General features: G+C 44.8%; 9 non-coding genes across 9 annotated transcripts; all 9 read left to right on the top strand.

Moving 5' to 3' along the window:
• Positions 1-966: 966 nt before the first annotated feature.
• LOC129329466 (U6 spliceosomal RNA) lies at positions 967-1,073 on the top strand. The gene has a single exon (XR_008596960.1). It is a non-coding gene; the product is annotated as a U6 spliceosomal RNA (small nuclear RNA).
• Positions 1,074-2,171: 1,098 nt separating this feature from the next.
• LOC129329465 (U6 spliceosomal RNA) lies at positions 2,172-2,278 on the top strand. Its single transcript, XR_008596959.1, has one exon. It is a non-coding gene; the product is annotated as a U6 spliceosomal RNA (small nuclear RNA).
• Positions 2,279-3,376: 1,098 nt separating this feature from the next.
• LOC129329482 (U6 spliceosomal RNA) lies at positions 3,377-3,483 on the top strand. The gene has a single exon (XR_008596976.1). It is a non-coding gene; the product is annotated as a U6 spliceosomal RNA (small nuclear RNA).
• A 1,097-nt stretch (positions 3,484-4,580) lies between these two features.
• LOC129329462 (U6 spliceosomal RNA) lies at positions 4,581-4,687 on the top strand. The gene has a single exon (XR_008596956.1). It is a non-coding gene; the product is annotated as a U6 spliceosomal RNA (small nuclear RNA).
• Positions 4,688-5,784: 1,097 nt separating this feature from the next.
• On the top strand, positions 5,785-5,891 carry LOC129329464 (U6 spliceosomal RNA). Its single transcript, XR_008596958.1, has one exon. It is a non-coding gene; the product is annotated as a U6 spliceosomal RNA (small nuclear RNA).
• A 1,097-nt stretch (positions 5,892-6,988) lies between these two features.
• On the top strand, positions 6,989-7,095 carry LOC129329463 (U6 spliceosomal RNA). The gene has a single exon (XR_008596957.1). It is a non-coding gene; the product is annotated as a U6 spliceosomal RNA (small nuclear RNA).
• Positions 7,096-8,192: 1,097 nt separating this feature from the next.
• On the top strand, positions 8,193-8,299 carry LOC129329481 (U6 spliceosomal RNA). The gene has a single exon (XR_008596975.1). It is a non-coding gene; the product is annotated as a U6 spliceosomal RNA (small nuclear RNA).
• Positions 8,300-19,627: 11,328 nt separating this feature from the next.
• TRNAQ-CUG (transfer RNA glutamine (anticodon CUG)) lies at positions 19,628-19,699 on the top strand. The gene has a single exon. It is a non-coding gene; the product is annotated as a tRNA-Gln (tRNA).
• Positions 19,700-20,152: 453 nt separating this feature from the next.
• On the top strand, positions 20,153-20,224 carry TRNAQ-UUG (transfer RNA glutamine (anticodon UUG)). Its single transcript has one exon. It is a non-coding gene; the product is annotated as a tRNA-Gln (tRNA).
• Positions 20,225-22,996: the final 2,772 nt, after the last annotated feature.

Here is a 22,996-nt window from a genome sequence, read left to right as displayed (position 1 = left end):
GATTTTCTCTGCTGCCAGAGTGCAGCAGGTCTCTGCTGTAGAGTATTTGGATCAATCTGCTCTGGAAATTCACATTTCACTCATGAACCTTGGCCACGACTGTGCGGTAGATGAGGAAACACTTTCCCACGCGTCTTGAGAGGCTTGATCTGGAACGTGGAATGGCAGGACGTAGCAGAGGCATGGGCTGGGATAGGTGGCTGTGTGGTGAAGGCGACGGCTGAGAAATCCGGTGTGCTGTGCAAACGTGGGTTTGAATCCCACACTTGTAAGGCTTCTTCTGAATGCCGAACACGGGGTACTTGGAAACCTTGCCAGAGAAGTGGCTTTTAAGATTACGCAGAACAATGTTCTGCACCTGTACTAAAACAGACAGGAAAGCAGTCCGCTGCGATGAGGTGACTGAACTGTGAAGGAGATCAGATGGAATCTGTTGGGGTTTCTCTTTGTTCTGAGTATTCTCTCGCCCTTAAAGAAGTAGCTTGGGGAAGATGGTGGTGGATTGTCTATAGAATGATCGTCATATTGGTTATCTCTTTGTCCGGGCATGACGTTTAGTGGTAAGGTGACCGAGATGAGAAGGCGATGGATGAAATCTATCCTACTCTCCACATGTGGATTCTATTCCCACTCTTGCCATAGTTTTGGCCTTGCATATGAAGGCCCGAGAGGAGAAAGCGGATTTGGCCCCGGACTGAGGGCTCCTCCTACTTGTTTTTTGAGAGGAAGTGGCAATTTCTTCTTTGCAGCATGCCATTAAGTCATTTGCATGGCTCCGCCTCTCCCATGTAAAAAAGTCACTCTGGTCTCCGCTCTGGGGCAATGAAGGCCGAGGCCTGAAGAAACATTGGGAGGACGAATCCCTTGCTCAGCTCTTCCTGCTCTACTCATTTTCCTCCCTCACCATGAGTCCAAAGATATTTGGAGGTTTCACCCATTTATACCCTCCTGGCAGCAACGCTATTTGTGCTTGCTTCGGCGGTACATATACTAAAATTGGAACGATACAGAGAAGATTAGCATGGCCCCTGCGCAAGGATGACACGCAAATTCGTGAAGCGTTCCATATTTTCTTGACGGACCAGGAAGCTCCATAATCAGCAGCAGGTTGCTTTCTGCCACCTAAACGAGGAGAGTGGGGCAGTCTCTTACACACTGGGAAAGACTGAGGCTTACTTATCAAAGGTTACGGGTGACACTCCGCTGATTTTCTCTGCTGCCAGAGTGCAGCAGGTCTCTGCTGTAGAGTATTTGGATCAATCTGCTCTGGAAATTCACATTTCACTCATGAACCTTGGCCACGACTGTGCGGTAGATGAGGAAACACTTTCCCACGCGTCTTGAGAGGCTTGATCTGGAACGTGGAATGGCAGGACGTAGCAGAGGCATGGGCTGGGATAGGTGGCTGTGTGGTGAAGGCGACGGCTGAGAAATCCGGTGTGCTGTGCAAACGTGGGTTTGAATCCCACACTTGTAAGGCTTCTTCTGAATGCCGAACACGGGGTACTTGGAAACCTTGCCAGAGAAGTGGCTTTTAAGATTACGCAGAACAATGTTCTGCACCTGTACTAAAACAGACAGGAAAGCAGTCCGCTGCGATGAGGTGACTGAACTGTGAAGGAGATCAGATGGAATCTGTTGGGGTTTCTCTTTGTTCTGAGTATTCTCTCGCCCTTAAAGAAGTAGCTTGGGGAAGATGGTGGTGGATTGTCTATAGAATGATCGTCATATTGGTTATCTCTTTGTCCGGGCATGACGTTTAGTGGTAAGGTGACCGAGATGAGAAGGCGATGGATGAAATCTATCCTGCTCTCCACATGTGGATTCTATTCCCACTCTTGCCATAGTTTTGGCCTTGCATATGAAGGCCCGAGAGGAGAAAGCGGATTTGGCCCCGGACTGAGGGCTCCTCCTGCTTGTTTTTTGAGAGGAAGTGGCAATTTCTTCTTTGCAGCATGCCATTAAGTCATTTGCATGGCTCCGCCTCTCCCATGTAAAAAAGTCACTCTGGTCTCCGCTCTGGGGCAATGAAGGCCGAGGCCTGAAGAAACATTGGGAGGATGAATCCCTTGCTCAGCTCTTCCTGCTCTACTCATTTTCCTCCCTCACCATGAGTCCAAAGATATTTGGAGGTTTCACCCATTTATACCCTCCTGGCAGCAACGCTATTTGTGCTTGCTTCGGCGGTACATATACTAAAATTGGAACGATACAGAGAAGATTAGCATGGCCCCTGCGCAAGGATGACACGCAAATTCGTGAAGCGTTCCATATTTTCTTGACGGACCAGGAAGCTCCATAATCAGCAGCAGGTTGCTTTCTGCCACCTAAACGAGGAGAGTGGGGCAGTCTCTTACACACTGGGAAAGACTGAGGCTTAAATATCAAAGGTTACGGGTGACACTCCGCTGATTTTCTCTGCTGCCAGAGTGCAGCAGGTCTCTGCTGTAGAGTATTTGGATCAATCTGCTCTGGAAATTCACATTTCACTCATGAACCTTGGCCACGACTGTGCGGTAGATGAGGAAACACTTTCCCACGCGTCTTGAGAGGCTTGATCTGGAACGTGGAATGGCAGGACGTAGCAGAGGCATGGGCTGGGATAGGTGGCTGTGTGGTGAAGGCGACGGCTGAGAAATCCGGTGTGCTGTGCAAACGTGGGTTTGAATCCCACACTTGTAAGGCTTCTTCTGAATGCCGAACACGGGGTACTTGGAAACCTTGCCAGAGAAGTGGCTTTTAAGATTACGCAGAACAATGTTCTGCTCCTGTACCAAAACAGACAGGAAAGCAGTCCTCTGCGATGAGGTGACTGAACTGTGAAGGAGATCAGATGGAATCTGTCGGGGTTTCTCTTTGTTCTGAGTATTCTCTCACCCTTAAAGAAGTAGCTTGGGGAAGATGGTGGTGGATTGTCTATAGAATGATCGTCATATTGGTTATCTCTTTGTCCGGGCATGACGTTTAGTGGTAAGGTGACCGAGATGAGAAGGCGATGGATGAAATCTATCCTGCTCTCCACATGTGGATTCTATTCCCACTCTTGCCATAGTTTTGGCCTTGCATATGAAGGCCCGAGAGGAGAAAGCGGATTTGGCCCCGGACTGAGGGCTCCTCCTGCTTGTTTTTTGAGAGGAAGTGGCAATTTCTTCTTTGCAGCATGCTATTAAGTCATTTGCATGGCTCCGCCTCTCCCGCGTAAAAAAGTCACTCTGGTCTCCGCTCTGGGGCAATGAAGGCCGAGGCCGGAAGAAACATTGGGAGAACGAATCCCTTGCTCAGCTCTTCCTGCTCTACTCATTTTCCTCCCTCACCATGAGTCCAAAGATATTTGGAGGTTTCACCCATTTATACCCTCCTGGCAGCAACGCTATTTGTGCTTGCTTCGGCGGTACATATACTAAAATTGGAACGATACAGAGAAGATTAGCATGGGCCCTGCGCAAGGATGACACGCAAATTCGTGAAGCGTTCCATATTTTCTTGACGGACCAGGAAGCTCCATAATCAGCAGCAGGTTGCTTTCTGCCACCTAAACGAGGAGAGTGGGGCAGTCTCTTACACACTGGGAAAGACTGAGGCTTACTTATCAAAGGTTACGGGTGACACTCCGCTGATTTTCTCTGCTGCCAGAGTGCAGCAGGTCTCTGCTGTAGAGTATTTGGATCAATCTGCTCTGGAAATTCACATTTCACTCATGAACCTTGGCCACGACTGTGCGGTAGATGAGGAAACACTTTCCCACGCGTCTTGAGAGGCTTGATCTGGAACGTGGAATGGCAGGACGTAGCAGAGGCATGGGCTGGGATAGGTGGCTGTGTGGTGAAGGCGACGGCTGAGAAATCCGGTGTGCTGTGCAAACGTGGGTTTGAATCCCACACTTGTAAGGCTTCTTCTGAATGCCGAACACGGGGTACTTGGAAACCTTGCCAGAGAAGTGGCTTTTAAGATTACGCAGAACAATGTTCTGCACCTGTACTAAAACAGACAGGAAAGCAGTCCGCTGCGATGAGGTGACTGAACTGTGAAGGAGATCAGATGGAATCTGTTGGGGTTTCTCTTTGTTCTGAGTATTCTCTCGCCCTTAAAGAAGTAGCTTGGGGAAGATGGTGGTGGATTGTCTATAGAATGATGTCATATTGGTTATCTCTTTGTCCGGGCATGACGTTTAGTGGTAAGGTGACCGAGATGAGAAGGCGATGGATGAAATCTATCCTGCTCTCCACATGTGGATTCTATTCCCACTCTTGCCATAGTTTTGGCCTTGCATATGAAGGCCCGAGAGGAGAAAGCGGATTTGGCCCCGGACTGAGGGCTCCTCCTGCTTGTTTTTTGAGAGGAAGTGGCAATTTCTTCTTTGCAGCATGCCATTAAGTCATTTGCATGGCTCCGCCTCTCCCATGTAAAAAAGTCACTCTGGTCTCCGCTCTGGGGCAATGAAGGCCGAGGCCGGAAGAAACATTGGGAGAACGAATCCCTTGCTCAGCTCTTCCTGCTCTACTCATTTTCCTCCCTCACCATGAGTCCAAAGATATTTGGAGGTTTCACCCATTTATACCCTCCTGGCAGCAACGCTATTTGTGCTTGCTTCAGCAGTACATATACTAAAATTGGAACGATACAGAGAAGATTAGCATGGCCCCTGCGCAAGGATGACACGCAAATTCGTGAAGCGTTCCATATTTTCTTGACGGACCAGGAAGCTCCATAATCAGCAGCAGGTTGCTTTCTGCCACCTAAACGAGGAGAGTGGGGCAGTCTCTTACACACTGGGAAAGACTGAGGCTTACTTATCAAAGGTTACGGGTGACACTCCGCTGATTTTCTCTGCTGCCAGAGTGCAGCAGGTCTCTGCTGTAGAGTATTTGGATCAATCTGCTCTGGAAATTCACATTTCACTCATGAACCTTGGCCACGACTGTGCGGTAGATGAGGAAACACTTTCCCACGCGTCTTGAGAGGCTTGATCTGGAACGTGGAATGGCAGGACGTAGCAGAGGCATGGGCTGTGATAGGTGGCTGTGTGGTGAAGGCGACGGCTGAGAAATCCGGTGTGCTGTGCAAACGTGGGTTTGAATCCCACACTTGTAAGGCTTCTTCTGAATGCCGAACACGGGGTACTTGGAAACCTTGCCAGAGAAGTGGCTTTTAAGATTACGCAGAACAATGTTCTGCACCTGTACTAAAACAGACAGGAAAGCAGTCCGCTGCGATGAGGTGACTGAACTGTGAAGGAGATCAGATGGAATCTGTTGGGGTTTCTCTTTGTTCTGAGTATTCTCTCGCCCTTAAAGAAGTAGCTTGGGGAAGATGGTGGTGGATTGTCTATAGAATGATGTCATATTGGTTATCTCTTTGTCCGGGCATGACGTTTAGTGGTAAGGTGACCGAGATGAGAAGGCGATGGATGAAATCTATCCTGCTCTCCACATGTGGATTCTATTCCCACTCTTGCCATAGTTTTGGCCTTGCATATGAAGGCCCGAGAGGAGAAAGCGGATTTGGCCCCGGACTGAGGGCTCCTCCTACTTGTTTTTTGAGAGGAAGTGGCAATTTCTTCTTTGCAGCATGCCATTAAGTCATTTGCATGGCTCCGCCTCTCCCATGTAAAAAAGTCACTCTGGTCTCCGCTCTGGGGCAATGAAGGCCGAGGCCTGAAGAAACATTGGGAGGATGAATCCCTTGCTCAGCTCTTCCTGCTCTACTCATTTTCCTCCCTCACCATGAGTCCAAAGATATTTGGAGGTTTCACCCATTTATACCCTCCTGGCAGCAACGCTATTTGTGCTTGCTTCGGCGGTACATATACTAAAATTGGAACGATACAGAGAAGATTAGCATGGCCCCTGCGCAAGGATGACACGCAAATTCGTGAAGCGTTCCATATTTTCTTGACGGACCAGGAAGCTCCATAATCAGCAGCAGGTTGCTTTCTGCCACCTAAACGAGGAGAGTGGGGCAGTCTCTTACACACTGGGAAAGACTGAGGCTTACTTATCAAAGGTTACGGGTGACACTCCGCTGATTTTCTCTGCTGCCAGAGTGCAGCAGGTCTCTGCTGTAGAGTATTTGGATCAATCTGCTCTGGAAATTCACATTTCACTCATGAACCTTGGCCACGACTGTGCGGTAGATGAGGAAACACTTTCCCACGCGTCTTGAGAGGCTTGATCTGGAACGTGGAATGGCAGGACGTAGCAGAGGCATGGGCTGGGATAGGTGGCTGTGTGGTGAAGGCGACGGCTGAGAAATCCGGTGTGCTGTGCAAACGTGGGTTTGAATCCCACACTTGTAAGGCTTCTTCTGAATGCCGAACACGGGGTACTTGGAAACCTTGCCAGAGAAGTGGCTTTTAAGATTACGCAGAACAATGTTCTGCTCCTGTACCAAAACAGACAGGAAAGCAGTCCTCTGCGATGAGGTGACTGAACTGTGAAGGAGATCAGATGGAATCTGTTGGGGTTTCTCTTTGTTCTGAGTATTCTCTCGCCCTTAAAGAAGTAGCTTGGGGAAGATGATGGTGGATTGTCTATAGAATGATGTCATATTGGTTATCTCTTTGTCCGGGCATGACGTTTAGTGGTAAGGTGACCGAGATGAGAAGGCGATGGATGAAATCTATCCTGCTCTCCACATGTGGATTCTATTCCCACTCTTGCCATAGTTTTGGCCTTGCATATGAAGGCCCGAGAGGAGAAAGCGGATTTGGCCCCAGACTGAGGGCTCCTCCTACTTGTTTTTTGAGAGGAAGTGGCAATTTCTTCTTTGCAGCATGCTATTAAGTCATTTGCATGGCTCCGCCTCTCCCGCATAAAAAAGTCACTCTGGTCTCCGCTCTGGGGCAATGAAGGCCGAGGCCGGAAGAAACATTGGGAGGACGAATCCCTTGCTCAGCTCTTCCTGCTCTACTCATTTTCCTCCCTCACCATGAGTCCAAAGATATTTGGAGGTTTCACCCATTTATACCCTCCTGGCAGCAACGCTATTTGTGCTTGCTTCGGCGGTACATATACTAAAATTGGAACGATACAGAGAAGATTAGCATGGCCCCTGCGCAAGGATGACACGCAAATTCGTGAAGCGTTCCATATTTTCTTGACGGACCAGGAAGCTCCATAATCAGCAGCAGGTTGCTTTCTGCCACCTAAACGAGGAGAGTGGGGCAGTCTCTTACACACTGGGAAAGACTGAGGCTTACTTATCAAAGGTTACGGGTGACACTCCGCTGATTTTCTCTGCTGCCAGAGTGCAGCAGGTCTCTGCTGTAGAGTATTTGGATCAATCTGCTCTGGAAATTCACATTTCACTCATGAACCTTGGCCACGACTGTGCGGTAGATGAGGAAACACTTTCCCACGCGTCTTGAGAGGCTTGATCTGGAACGTGGAATGGCAGGACGTAGCAGAGGCATGGGCTGGGATAGGTGGCTGTGTGGTGAAGGCGACGGCTGAGAAATCCGGTGTGCTGTGCAAACGTGGGTTTGAATCCCACACTTGTAAGGCTTCTTCTGAATGCCGAACACGGGGTACTTGGAAACCTTGCCAGAGAAGTGGCTTTTAAGATTACGCAGAACAATGTTCTGCTCCTGTACCAAAACAGACAGGAAAGCAGTCCTCTGCGATGAGGTGACTGAACTGTGAAGGAGATCAGATGGAATCTGTTGGGGTTTCTCTTTGTTCTGAGTATTCTCTCGCCCTTAAAGAAGTAGCTTGGGGAAGATGATGGTGGATTGTCTATAGAATGATGTCATATTGGTTATCTCTTTGTCCGGGCATGACGTTTAGTGGTAAGGTGACCGAGATGAGAAGGCGATGGATGAAATCTATCCTGCTCTCCACATGTGGATTCTATTCCCACTCTTGCCATAGTTTTGGCCTTGCATATGAAGGCCCGAGAGGAGAAAGCGGATTTGGCCCCGGACTGAGGGCTCCTCCTACTTGTTTTTTGAGAGGAAGTGGCAATTTCTTCTTTGCAGCATGCTATTAAGTCATTTGCATGGCTCCGCCTCTCCCGCATAAAAAAGTCACTCTGGTCTCCGCTCTGGGGCAATGAAGGCCGAGGCCGGAAGAAACATTGGGAGGACGAATCCCTTGCTCAGCTCTTCCTGCTCTACTCATTTTCCTCCCTCACCATGAGTCCAAAGATATTTGGAGGTTTCACCCATTTATACCCTCCTGGCAGCAACGCTATTTGTGCTTGCTTCGGCGGTACATATACTAAAATTGGAACGATACAGAGAAGATTAGCATGGGCCCTGCGCAAGGATGACACGCAAATTCGTGAAGCGTTCCATATTTTCTTGACGGACCAGGAAGCTCCATAATCAGCAGCAGGTTGCTTTCTGCCACCTAAACGAGGAGAGTGGGGCAGTCTCTTACACACTGGGAAAGACTGAGGCTTACTTATCAAAGGTTACGGGTGACACTCCGCTGATTTTCTCTGCTGCCAGAGTGCAGCAGGTCTCTGCTGTAGAGTATTTGGATCAATCTGCTCTGGAAATTCACATTTCACTCATGAACCTTGGCCACGACTGTGCGGTAGATGAGGAAACACTTTCCCACGCGTCTTGAGAGGCTTGATCTGGAACGTGGAATGGCAGGACGTAGCAGAGGCATGGGCTGGGATAGGTGGCTGTGTGGTGAAGGCGACGGGTGAGAAACCGGTGTCCTGTGGAAACGTGGGTTTGAATCCCACACTTCTAAGGCTTCTTCTGAATGCCGAACATGGGGTACTTGGAAACCTTGCCAGAGAAGTGGCTTTTAAGATTACGCAGAACAATGTTCTGCTCCTGTACCAAAACAGACAGGAAAGCAGTCCTCTGCGATGAGGTGACTGAACTGTGAAGGAGATCAGATGGAATCTGTTGGGGTTTCTCTTTGTTCTGAGTATTCTCTCGCCCTTAAAGAAGTAGCTTGGGGAAGATGGTGGTGGATTGTCTATAGAATGATCGTCATATTGGTTATCTCTTTGTCCGGGCATGACGTTTAGTGGTAAGGTGACCGAGATGAGAAGGCGATGGATGAAATCTATCCTGCTCTCCATCTGTGGATTCTATTCCCACTCTTGCCATAGTTTTGGCCTTGCATATGAAGGCCCGAGAGGAGAAAGCGGATTTGGCCCCGGACTGAGGGCTCCTCCTGCTTGTTTTTTGAGAGGAAGTGGCAATTTCTTCTTTGCAGCATGCCATTAAGTCATTTGCATGGCTCCGCCTCTCCCGCGTAAAAAAAGTCACTCTGGTCTCCGCTCTGGGGCAATGAAGGCCGAGGCCGGAAGAAACATTGGGAGGATGTATCCCTTGCTCAGCTCTTCCTGCTCTACTCATTTTCCTCCCTCACCATGAGTCCAAAGATATTTGGAGGTTTCACCCATTTATACCCTCCTGGCAGCAACGCTATTTGTGCTTGCTTCGGCGGTACGATTACGCAGAACAATGTTCTGCTCCTGTACTAAAACAGACAGGAAAGCAGTCCTCTGCGATGAGGTAACTGAACTGTGAAGGAGATCAGATAGAATCTGTTGGGGTTTTTTTTGTGTTCTGAGTATTCTCTCGCCCTTAAAGAAGTAGCTTGGGGAAGATCGTGGCGGATTGTCTATAGAATGATAGTCATATTGGTTATCTCTTTGTCCGGGCATGACGTTTAGTGGTAAGGTGACCGAGATGAGAAAGCGATGGACAAAATCTATCCTGCTCTCCACATGTGGATTGTATTCGTAACCCCACCATAGTTTTGGCCTCACATATGACGCTCTGAGAGTAGAAAGTGGATTTGGCCACAGACAGAAGTCTCATCCTGCTTGTTTTTTGACAGGAAGCGGCAATTTTTTCTTTGCAGCACGGTGGATCCACTAAAGTCATTTGCATGGCACTGCCTCTCCAGCGTCAAAAAGTCACTCTGGTCTCTGGCTCTGAAGCAATTAAGGCTGTGGCAGGAAGAAATATTGGGAGGATGAATCCCTTGCTCACCTCTTCCTGTTCTACTCATTTTCAATTACGGGTGACACTCCGCTTTTTTTTTCTGCTGCCAGAGTGCAGCTGGTTTCTGATGTAGAATATTTGGATCAATCTGCTCTGGAAATTCACATTTCACTCATGAATCTTGGCCATGACTTTGTGGTAGATGAGGAAAAACTTGCCCACACGTTTTGAGAGGCTTTATCCAGCACATGGAATGGCAGGAGGTAGCAGAGTGGCCTGGTGTGGGACAAAGTGGCTGAGTGGTGAAGGCAACGGCTTAGAAATCCATTGAGCTGTGCACGCGTGGGTTTGAATCCCACACTTGTAAGGCTTCTTTTGAATGCTGAACACAGTTACTTGGAAAACTTGCCTGAGAATTGGCTTTAAAGATTACCCAGAATGATATTCTGCTCATGTCCCAACGCAGACAGGAAAGCAGTCCTCTGCGATGAGGTGACTGAACTGTGAAGGAGATCAGATGGAATCTGTTGGGGTTTCTTTTTGTTCAGAGTATTTTCTCGCCCTTGAAGAAGTAGCTTGGGGGAGATGGTGGCAGATTGTCTATAGAATGATCGTCAAATTGGTTATCTCTTTGTCCAGGTATGACGTTTAGTGGTAAGGTGACCAAGATGAGAAAGCGATGGACTTGAAATCTATCCTGCTCTCCACATGTGGATTCTATTCCCACCCTAGCCATAGTGTTGGCCTCGCATATGAAGGCCCGAGAGGCAGAAAGAGGATTTGGCCCCGGACTGAAGGCTCCTCCTGCTTGTTTTTTGACAGGAACGAAAAGTAGGGACCACCCCGGTTCAAGCACAAGCAAAAATACAAACAAAACCAGGGCTGTAAAATGAAAACTCAATAAATACACATTAAAACACTCAAATTATCAAAAATACAGTTATAATGTGTATGTACAAAGTAATCCAAATAATAAAGCAATCAAGGTGTAAGTATTACAACAACCATCCCAGTAAATACATCACAAAAGTGCTCACTGGCACAAAACAGTAAAGGAGGTGTGCACGCAGGCACCTCCTAAGAAATGTACAACCTAGAGGTAGCAACACCCAATTACAACAATATAAGGGTGCACACCGGTACTTCCATTCAATTAAGCAGCCATGAAACAGTTTACAAAGAATACCGTCCACAGCAAGAACATTTAAACGGCAAAAATGTCCAATAACATCAAGCTGCAATTGAAGAGTAGATGCTGTGAAGAGCTGAAGGGGTCCGACGCCAAGTCAGCCAAATCAGCCACCTCGTCAGCCACGGGACGAGATTTGCCAGCATACGTAGTATTAGCCCGTTTCGTGAATAGATCACTTCTTCAGCAGGCACATGTAGTCTTATTACAAATAAATAATGTTACAATTACTACATAACCATAATAAACGACATTATTGCCATAAGCCCAAAGAGCCTTACTCACTAAATCCGTGTGGAGCAGTTTCGCATACTCCCGCAGTGAAGCCGCCAAATTAGTCACAGACGCTGTAATTTCCCTATCAACCAAACAGAATATTTATGTGTAGTACTTAAAGGGGCCGTGACCTCCTCATTGTTGAAACAACTGAAGGCGTATGTTATTCCACGAGGTAATGGGAAAAAGGGGGGGAGGAAGCAAATTGACCAACATAGAAGCCATTGGGAGCATAGCTTTATAAATAGCACGTTAGGTCCAGTGAATTATTAAGTCCAAACGGAGATAGTGTGTTAAGCTTATGGATCCACCGGGATTCTATTTGTAGTAGTCTCTGGTGTGCGTTACTAGAGTTGTCACCATCTAACGCCTCCAGAACCGTGACCCTAAATTCTCTTTGACCATGCTTCTGCCAGAAGTGTTCAACTAGTGGAGCCTCCATGATTTTGTGTTTAATTCTTGATAGATGTTCCTGAATCCGCACCTTTAAGGAACGGATAGTGCTGCCCACATACAACGAACGGCAGCTACACCTAATCAGATAAACTACCATTGAAGTGTTACAGTTGGAAAACTTATGTGGTAGCAGAGGTTTTCCTGTTCTAGGATTGGGGATCTCAGTCAATTTCATCATTAGAGGACAAGTGTTACAATTCCCGCAAGGAAAATGTCTTTTTGGGAACGGCCTCTCTTCCCTCTCTGTACTAAAGGAGGAATGCACCAAGATGTCTCGCAAATTTCTTATCCTTCTGTAACCAATAGATGGCGCTTGGTCACAACCCATGATATTGGCTACCAAATGCCAATGCTTTTTAACTACTCTACTAATTTCAGGTGCTAGGTGTGTAAAATCCAAGGCCCACTTTATCCGTTGAATGGGACTCCTACATTTTTGTACTAATAATTCCGCTCTGGGGGTATGTCTTGCTCTCAAATTGGCCTCCTGCACGATCTTTATTGGGTATCCCCTATTCATAAATGCTCTATCCGGTACCTTACTGCCAAAGTTGTAATCTGACCCTCTGGACGAGTTACGTTTGATCCTGAGAAACTGCAAAATGGGAATATTTCTCTTAAGATGTTGTGGATGGAAGGATGAGTAATGTAAATATGAAGATCTATCAGTGATTTTTCTATAAGGACGGACTCCCAGAGAGGAAGGTGTAATTTTGAAGATAGTCACGTTTAAATAATTAACCACAATGGTACTCCCCTGCCAAGTGAATTTTATATTAGAATCGATGTTATTCATCCATATGGCCAGGGGTTCTGAATACATGGCTTTATCCACCAGGGCTATGATGTCATCAATGAATCTTTTGTATCCAATAATGTGTTTAAAGAATGGATTAATCCTATCATTTAGTATAAATTTAGCCTCGAGGTCAGCCATGTAGAGGTTGGCAATGCTGGGGGAGGCAGCACACCCCATTGCCACCCCTTTTATCTGATAGTAGAACTGTGTCCCAAATTTGAAATAGTTGTATTCTAGCAATATATCCAAAATATTCAGGAGAAAGGGCGTGCTAGGATGTTGGTCCCTCCTTGAGTATAACACACTTTCTACCACATCTCGTGCCCCCTCGTGCGGGATCGATGTGTATAAGGACATGACATCTAATGTCATAAGAAAAGTGCTTTAAGTGATAGTAAGAGATTCCATTATATTTATTAGAGACAAGGTGTCTTTAAGAAAAGCCGGCGTTTTTACCACCAGCGGTTACAGAAAGCTGTCCAAAAATTTGGCGAGCGGTTCCAGCACAGAGTTAGACCCAGACATGATCGGGCGTCCCGGAGGGGGATGCCCCTCCTTGTGAATTTTGGTAAGTGTATAAAACATGGGAGTACGAGGCTGGGGGTTAATCAGCGCCCTGTGCAGCTTATCATTGATCTCACAGTTCACTAATCCCTCATCAATAACTATTTTGATGAACCGTTGAATCCGTGGAAGGGGATTGCTATTAATAGGTTTATAATCTGTCCTGTTTGAAAGTTGTCTATTAACTTCAAACAGGTAATCTCGAGTGTTCTGCACAACGATACTCCCCCCTTTTGTCAGCTGGTTTAATAATGATGTTCTCATCATTGTTTAACTTTTTTAGTGCTTCCCGTTCTAATTTTGACAAATTATCCCATGGGCATCTTGCTCTGGCTTCCAATATTTGTATGTCTCTGAGCAAAACGCTCTCAAAGGCATCTATCAAAGGATCCCTTACATCAGGGGTGAAGGTGGACCTAGGTTTTAAGGGCATCATTATGGGCTCAGTGGACTGTTCCCCAAAGAACTTTTTTAATTTTATAAGACTTATTAATTTGAATATATCAATTCTGGTTTTAAAGGAGTCATATATGGGGGTGGGAACAAAGCCCAACCCCTTGTTAAGCACCTCTGTCTCCAAATTGGTAAGTTGTCTATCGGACAAGTTCAAAACTATATCTTCCGCCTGCCTCGGCGCTGGGGGCGTGGGGGACCTCCCCCTAAAAAATGCCCTGAGGAGTCTCTGCTAGTGGGTCTACTTCTGAGGTTACGGCCCTGGTAACTCTCATCACCTGATGCGTTGGATTCTGACGGCTCAGTGGTTTCAAACTCCGAGTGGGATTCCACCGGGTGAGCCCAGGAGACCCTTTTCCGGAGGTTAGGATCATCTCTTCACGAGTAAACTCTACCACTATTGTAATCTCTCTGGTCTCGGTTAAATTTCTTCAGTTTTATTTCCCTTAATTTGTTCTCAGCGTCCTTTACTAATTTATCAAGATCCCTCCGCCTGGCTTCAAATTCATCAGTTGCTGCTGTTGCCTTAATAGACTCCTCTATTTTACCAACATCCTCTTTAAGCTTATCAACCTCTGAATTTCCTGTTTTTTTCAGTAACAGCATCAGGTCAAACGAACACCAATTCAGGATAGCCACTCACCAGGCTTCATCTTCACTGAACATCCCCGGGGGCTTGTGCAAGCCCCGTGGGATGTACTTGTGGACAGAGTAGTCAATGAAAGAGGCCACATGCAGCTCCATTTTAGTCTGTTTTAACAATAAATTTTGTAGGGAACTCCATTCATCAGACTTAAAATTAGATTGATTACCCAAAAGCGAAGCTTTCTGGGATAGAATACGCAAATTTCTTCTTTGCAGCATGCCATAAAGTCATTTGCATGGCACCGCCTCTCCAGCGTAAAAAAGTCACTCTGGTCTCCGACTGTGGGGCAATGAAGGCCAAGGCCAGAAGAAACATTGGGAGGATGAATCCCTTGCTCAGCTCTTCCTGCTCTACTCATTTTCCTCCCTCACCATGAGTCCAAAGATATTTGGAGGTTTCACCCATTTTTACCCTCCTGGCAGCAACCCTAATTGTTCTTGGTTTCCCATCTAAGTTAATTAGGATGCTCCAATTGGTGCAAAATGCTGCCGCTGAACTATTATCAGGAGCAAGCAGGAGCCTGAACATCACTCCCATCCTACAGTCACTCCACTGGCTACCTATGAGTTATCATGCTCAGTTTAAAGTAATGGTTATTACATACATAGCCCTTCATGGCCTTGATCCAGCATACCTACGGGACTGCCTCTCTCCCTATATCCCTCTACAGCAGCTTTGCTCATCTGAACAGGGTCTTTTGCAGGTGCAAGCCTGTACTTGGGCAAAATCATCATCAGCCTGTACACGGGCTTTCTCTGTGGTGGCCCCTATGGAACGGCGTGCCTGAGGAGGCCAGGAGAGCCCCCACCCTCCTGGCTTTCCTCAAACTATGAAAGACTGAATTATTCAAAAAGGCCTTTTTTTCTCAGCTAAGAGGGTGGTATTGTAGGAAAGGGATCCCAAATGTTTTGCTAATGAGTTAGAAACCATAGATTTCACCATTATGTTGCCTTATATATTATTTGTTGCTTTAAATATCCTACCTGTGCTTTATGCTGTTCAGTGTAAGTCCTAGAATTGATTATGTTCCGTTTCTGCAATTCCTGAACCCCATGCTGGATCCTTGCTAATACTATATCTTTGTAAACTTATATTCTTTTACCCCAGGACATTGTTTATGGAAATGTTCTTGAAACTGTATTGACACTGTATGGAAATGCCTATCCTTGTCCTTGCCACTAATTGTACAAATCTCACACTATGTAATCCGCCTTGAGTCTTTGTGAGAAAAACGGAATATAAATAACATAAAATGAATGAATGGATGGATGGATGGATGGATGGATGGATGGATGGATGGATGAACGAATGGAGAAGAAACCAATGTAAACTGCTTTGGATCCCCCATTGAGGAGAAAAGAGGGTATAAAATGAAGTAAATATATAATTTTTAAGTGAGATGAATATTTAGTATTTATTTTATCCCACTTTTCTCCTGAGTTGGGTCCCAGGGCAGCTTACAAATCATATAGTACAATAATATAAACGCAAACAAAAATTACACAGCATATCCTAGGCTGGTGACACTATCAAAGCTAAGAGGCCTCAACTTTTACTCCTCAGGTCATACCCCAGTCAGTTCCAAGCTTTAAATATCTACATCAAGAGAGAGAAAACCTCATCCTAGATGTTACAAGGTTTTAGTCATTTCCCCACAATTCCCCTTTCTGTTCAAGATAAGCCACAAGTCTTCACCATTTTTTTTTCATTTAACAAAATTTATATCCCACCTTTCTGCCCTTACAAGGGCCACCAAGGTGGCTAACAAATCAAAGCATACATACTAAAATTACATTATAAAACCAGTCAAAACAGAGCATTAAAACCGTTAAATCCAGAGCTTTAAAAATGTACACATATATAAAAATAACAAAACATTTAAAACAAAACATTGATGATGAAGGAGGGATCACTGAGGGTATGACAAATGAAACTAAAAAGTAGAACATGGCAACAGTAGGGACCAGAAAAATCTCGCTGAAGAGAGTGTTCCAGTTTTGGTGCCACAACCTAGGAGACCCTTTTCTGGGTTACCACCTGTCTAATATCAGAAAGTAGGAGCTCCTGGAGCCTCCAAAATAACCACAGTGGTTGTGTAGGATCATAAGGGAGTAAGCGGTCCTTCAGATATGTTAGTCCCAAACCATATCGGGCTTAAAAGATCAGCACCAGCACCTTGAATTATGCCTGGAAACAAATTGGAAGCCAGTTTACGTGAACCAAGACTGGAGTATTATGGTCCCTGTGACCCACTCCAGTCAACACCTTGACTGCAGCATTCTGCACAAATTAAAGTTTCTGAACAGTTTTCAAGAGAAGTTCCACGCAGCGTGCATTGCAGTAATCTAATCTAGATGTAACCAGGGCATGCATCATAGTGGCCAGATATTTTCTAACCAGCAAAGACCACAGGTGGCTAGCCAGATGAAGCTGGTAAAAAGGCACACCTGGCTACAGTTGCCAGCTGCTGAGCCAGCAGTAGGCTTGAGTCCAAGAGCACGCCCCAAACTATGGACCTACTGCTTCAAGGAGAGAGCAGGGGGAGTGCAAACCCATCCAGAAAAGATGACACCTTAAATCCCAGGTTAGACCTTCTGCTCATTACCAGTAGTACTTCCGTCTTGTTGGGATTAAGCTTCAGTTTATTAACTCACATCCACTCCACAACTGCCTGCAGACACCAGTTCAGGGTTTCTACAGCCGCCCTGGGATCAGCTGGAAGTGTGAGATAGAGCTGAGTGTCACCTGCATATTGGTGACCCAGCCCAAATCTCCAGATGACCTCATCCAGTGGTTTCATGTAGATGTTAAAAAGCATAGGGGATAAGATGGAACTTTGCAGGACCCCATAAACCAAAGGCCAAGGGACTGAGCAGCAGCCCCCGAGCACCACCTTCTGAAACCTATCTTCCAGGTAGTATTGGAATCACTGCAAAACAGTGTCTAACAGCCTGGAAAGGTAGTTCAGAAGATACCATGGTTGACAGTACTGAAAGCCACTGAGGGGTCCAGGAAAATCAACAGTCACACCCCCTAATTATATAGAGTATTAGGGCAGAAATAGAAGAAAAGATAGCTATTTCTGTATTCTGGCCTATAACTTTTAATCTGATGTGAAATTACAGAAAATGGCTCTATTGGATGAGTTTGGTGTGAAGTGCAGTTTTGCTATAATTTTTATTTCATCAGATGCTGATTTTAAGGGATGGGTTTTTTTTGCAGTTTTAATTTTGAATTGATTGTTTTTGTTCCTTCTGAAGAGACAACAAAGAAACAATACAAGTTAATCCATATGTAATAAATACAGCAAGGCTTTCGGGCACATGATGAAGCATTTTGGCAGACAGCTCTAGGGAGAGTTTGGAAAACATGGTATTACTAAAATGTTTTCTCATCCTTGCAGTACCTGAATTGCCCGTCACAATTTTCTGGTCTATATACCAGTTACCTGTATAGGCAGGGCTTCCAAGAAGGGTGAGCTAGGAGGCATAGTTCTGGGGATCCCAGTCACTTGGGGAGCCTGTGGTGTATCTGTGGGAAGCGATAAGGGGAAAGGCTATGCTCAATTTTCTCCTCCGCGCAGCTGCTAGCTTGCAATCATATGAATCCAAGAATCAGTCCTGCCCAGATGGAGTTTGTTTTTGCCTCCCTTGGTGGTGACTGTCAGCAGCGCGCTGCTTGAGAACTCGTTTCTCCCTAGATCAAGATAGGTAGCCATGTTAGTCTGTCTGTAGCAGTAGAAAAGAGCAAGAGTCCAGTAGCACCATACCACAAAATTTGTGGTATGGTATAGGGTTGCCAGCCTCCAGGTGGTGGCTGGAGATCTCCTGGAATTACAACTGCTCTCAAGGCCACAGAGATCAGTTCACTTGGAGAACATGGCTGCTTTGGAGGGTGAACTCTATGGAATTCTACCATGCTGAGGTCCTTTCCCTCCTAAAACCCTGCCTTCTCCAGGCTTCATGCCCTAAATCTCCAGGAATTTCCCAACTAGAGCTGGCAACCCTAGGTATGAGCTTTCCTGAGCCGCAGCTCACTTTTTCAGATCTGAAGAAGTGAGCTGTGGCTTATGAAAGCTCATACCCTACCACACGTTTTCCTAGTCTTATAGGTGCCACTGGACTCTTGCACTTCTTCAGATTTGTGAAGGAGGAGCTGTGGCTCACGAAAGCTTATACCCTACCACAAATTTAGTTAGTCTATAGGTACTGCAACCTGTACAGGCAGGTCTCAACAACTACCAACGGGCTTCTGCCTATAAAAAGAAAATACAAGGAATGAATACATAAAAATGGACTGTTGCTACAAATGTTGATATATTGGTTATACAGCATTGGTTTTAATTGGATTTGGATTATTTGTGGCATTGTACCTTTTTCGAAATACTGAGAGTTTGGGGCTTTATTGTATTGTACTATACGGAACCATTGTTATGAGATTCTTGTATATATTTTTGTATTTACATTATAGGTTGATACAAGATACTGATTGCACTTGCACTTTAAACATTAATATAATTAAAAAGTCATAAACATTTCATAACTTGTTTGGGTCTCATAGGGCCTTGCGTCCCCTTGGGTTTGGTAGTCTTATAGGTACTACTGGACTCTTGCTCTTTTCTACTCCTTTTACATGTAGGTCATTTTATTTGCTAATACTCCTCATTGAACATGGGGGGGGGCTTTTTAAAGTCAGTGGGAATGGTTTTGCAGCGTTGCCTTTTACTTCTACTGACAGAACTTATAAATATTTCTGGTAAATCTGAACTCTCCTAAAGGCAGCGGACCATGCTCCTTCTGTGCGCCTGGCAGCCGTTCTCTTTGCGGAATGCTTTAGCGCCAGGCTGTATTACCAACCGCCGCTGTTGATCGCCGGCTCTGCTGGTCTCAAAATGGCCGCCGCGTCGCAGTTCTTTGGGACTCTCCGACTGAAGCGCAATCTCATGCCTCAAAAGGAGCTGCTTCGCACAGCCCGCTCTAAATAGACCCCTTTCTTTACGAACATGATTTTAACACGAATGACTCGGGGACAAACAGTAGAAAGGAAAGCGGAGAGAAAAGTGGTTAATAAACTGCCCTCTTTTACTTTCAGCACCACTTTGGTTCCTCCTAATGTCTTATCGTTCAGTAAATCCTTGCGGTGCAGTGAGGTAACCACTTTCAGTCACTGGCCGGTTATAACAAGCTGAGGTTTTGTTTAGCAAGATCTCATGTATTAATCACAGAAAATAAAACGCCTCAGTCAGTTCATTAATCTCAAAAATCTTTCCGAAGTTGAGAATACTTTCTTCTAGATAAGGATGAATGAATGAAAGTTTTTTGTACATCTGGTTCCATGGTGTAATGGTTAGCACTCTGGACTCTGAATCCAGCGATCCGAGTTCAAATCTCGGTGGAACCTAATTTTTTTTAATTTTTAATCTTCATTTTTGCTTCTTCAGAGACTACAGTTCAAATGAAAAATGAGCTCCGGTAAAAATGTCTTTGTGGGAAGAGAGCATACGCGTTTGTTTTCCCTTTCGGGTACATTTTAATAATTTTACATAAATTTCGTAAATGTTTTTTCAAAGCCTGCAGATCAAATGAAGCATGCATACCTTTTAAAGAGGCATTTAAAATTTATACTCTAAACGATGCAAGAAGCTGTTTATCCATACAATCACGCCTATTTTGGTAACTTGTCTCTGGTGCTTTTAACAGCAAAATGTACTAATTGCAGAGAGTAGTAATTCATCCTGTTGTCTACGCGGGTTATTACGAAGGAAAAAACAAGGAAAAATAAACACATGCATTTGAAATAACGAAATTAAAAACGTGCTAATATACAAGTTTTCAAACATCAGGGCTGCCATCTGGTTCTATGGTGTAATGGTTAGCACTCTGGACTTTGAATCCAGCGATCCGAGTTCAAATCTCGGTAGAACCTTGATCTCAAGCGATTTATTTTATACCTGTCTTTTTTTCCCTTAGTGATTGTTACTTAGAAAGGGTGATATCTGTATGTTATTTTTTAGGAATTGTAGAAGCCCTTTTAACCTTGCTGGGATCTAAAGAGATGCCAACTGTCAGGTTCAACCTTTATGATTACAGCACACAAACACACACACTTTTTTGCAGACATTGCAAATCGCGATCCTTTCTCTTTCTTTCCAGTCCAAGCAGAATAAGCAGGACAATGCATTAGTGAGCTTCCGGCAGCATGGCTCTGTTCTAACTTCTGAGAGCCGACAAAACCATAGCGACTCCTACGATTAAAATCCAAAACGTAGATCCATCATTATGAACAGGAAGGAGAAGGGAGGACATTATATCGGCATGGCCACAGTCTCAGTTCGCCCATCCGAATTCACAGGGCGAGCCCGGTCTCCGTGCAACTTTGCGTAAAGCCTGGGTGACAGCAGCGGCTGACCCAAATCTCCCAGGCTTTTCCTTGGAATAACGAGTTCACCACCCCGAGCAAAGAACAGCGCGATCCTCCGCATAGGATTGCACTGGGAAGGATAAACTGCTCAGATATAATCGGGAGTGCTAAAAGAGCATTATGTGTCAGATTTGCTCGCGAGTGGGTGGCCCCATCACAGTCAACGGAGAGGTGGCGCCACCAATGCGAAACTAGAAGACCAATGCGAAAGGAGGTTTGCTTCCGGACCAGGTGCTAGGCTCACTTCCTAAAAGGTGTCTTTTAGGAAATAGGACCGGTTGAGGCCAAATGTTCCCATTTCAGATTCATTTCCATTTTTAAAAAATAAATTACCTTATTAGGAAGATTTCACTTGGTTTTTGAAAGCTTTACAGTACAGCCATTTGCACAGTTACTCCATTCTAAAACCAGAGAAATCAATGGGCTTAAAACTATTTATTTATTTATAGTCCGCCTTTCTCACTGAGACTCAAGGCGGACTACATAGTGTGAGATTAGTACAATCAGTACCAAGGACATTTCCATACAGTGTCAAAGACATTACCATAGACAATGCCACAGGATAAATAAATTCAAGTTTACAAAGACATAGCATTAGCAAGGATCCAATACAGAGTTGAAGAAATGCTGAAACAGAACATAATCAATTCTAGGACTGACCAAGAAATTCTTCAAAGGGTTTATTTATAAAACACATAATAGGCTTGATATAGAAGAATAATGGGAGGATGAGAAATGCGCCTCTTTAGCAGTCCTAAAAAATGATTGCTATGACAACATTTAAAGATACTGTCGCCGATGTAGTTTCCAAGCACATCTGTATTAACAGCTGGGCTTGTTGTGACATCTCAGTACTTTGCAATAGACAAGTACATTGTCTCGTCACGTCGATCCTGAACAACATAGCACGTCATGACTCAAGCGTAAGTGCAGAGACATCTGTATGTGATTTTATCCCAAAACAGCTGGTCTTACCACCCATGAAGCTGCTCCTTCTAGTGGGCATGCTTCAACGTGTGCTTCATCAGAAACGGGCAGACAGACTGGAAGGTGTTCCAATGCAGTACAGAACATTGTTATTTTATATGACTACAGCGGCAAGACTTTTGTATGCGCAGAAATGGAAAATACAAGAAATACCAACTATAGAAGATTGGATTTACAAATTGCTGTACATGGCGGAGATGGACAAAATGACAAGAAAACTTAAAGATCTTGATCCAGGACAATTTGTTGCTGATTGGGGGAAATTGAAACAATATTTAGGAAAAAAATGGGATGTGAAGGGAGAACTGTGGCAGTTTGAGAACTATTAAAATGTGATGCTGAAAATAGAAGAGATAAGCGACTTTACCATTAAGGGGGAATTTAATTATTACAATCTAAGCTAGCATTATGTTTAAGTAAATCTTACTCAGAATATAAAGTTTAATTAAGGTAGAGTAAAATGGATATATTGGCGGATTAGTGATTTTAATATAGTATATATATAAAATAATCTGAATATGCTTAGAGTAAGAGATATTATGATATATGTTATAGAAGAATATAAATGAAGTTAAGTAATAAGAAGGGTTAAGGGTTGGAAAGCTGTTGGAAGTCGATAAGGAGGGGGGAGGAAAGGGTGGGGGCTAGAGTAAATTAGATATGATGGGAATGTATGTATTAAACATGAAATATAAACTCACCAATAAAATTTTTTAAAAAAGAAAGAAACGGGCAGACAGACATAGAACTGTCCCATGCAAGTGTGGTGCATTCACACGGCCTTTTGTAATATGATGACTAAATCTTCCATTGAAAGTTTGTGTTACAGTAACTGCTCTGCTTCAGGGAGATTTACAATTTCAGATTTGCAGGGATGGAAAGGACAGGATTCAGTGTGTGTACGCCAAAGAATCTATGCAAGGTTTAAAGGTCTGTTCATAGATATATTGCAGATTTGAATTTCTTTTTCTATGTAATGCTTTCCCAATGCTGTGACCTTTTTGATACATTTTACTTATAAAGTGTAATGATCAAAGTTTTATGGTTAAATGCAAATATTAGAGTCATTTTATTGTCGAAGGCTTTCATGGCCGGAGAACGATGGTTGTTGTGGATTTTCCGGGCTGTACCAAAAGACAGAGATCTCTCAGTGACACTCTCAGTGACACTGAAAGATCTCTGTCTTTTAGTGCTACACCTCTGAAGATGCCAGCCACAGCTGCTGGCGAAACGTCAGGAACTACAATGCCAAGACCACGGCTATACAGCCCGGAAAATCCACAACAACCA

Source organism: Eublepharis macularius, chromosome 4 (assembly GCF_028583425.1).
Source record: "Eublepharis macularius isolate TG4126 chromosome 4, MPM_Emac_v1.0, whole genome shotgun sequence".
Lineage (NCBI taxonomy): Eukaryota > Metazoa > Chordata > Lepidosauria > Squamata > Eublepharidae > Eublepharis > Eublepharis macularius.
Note: the sequence above shows the minus strand (reverse complement) of the source record. Positions and strands in the feature narration are given on the sequence as shown.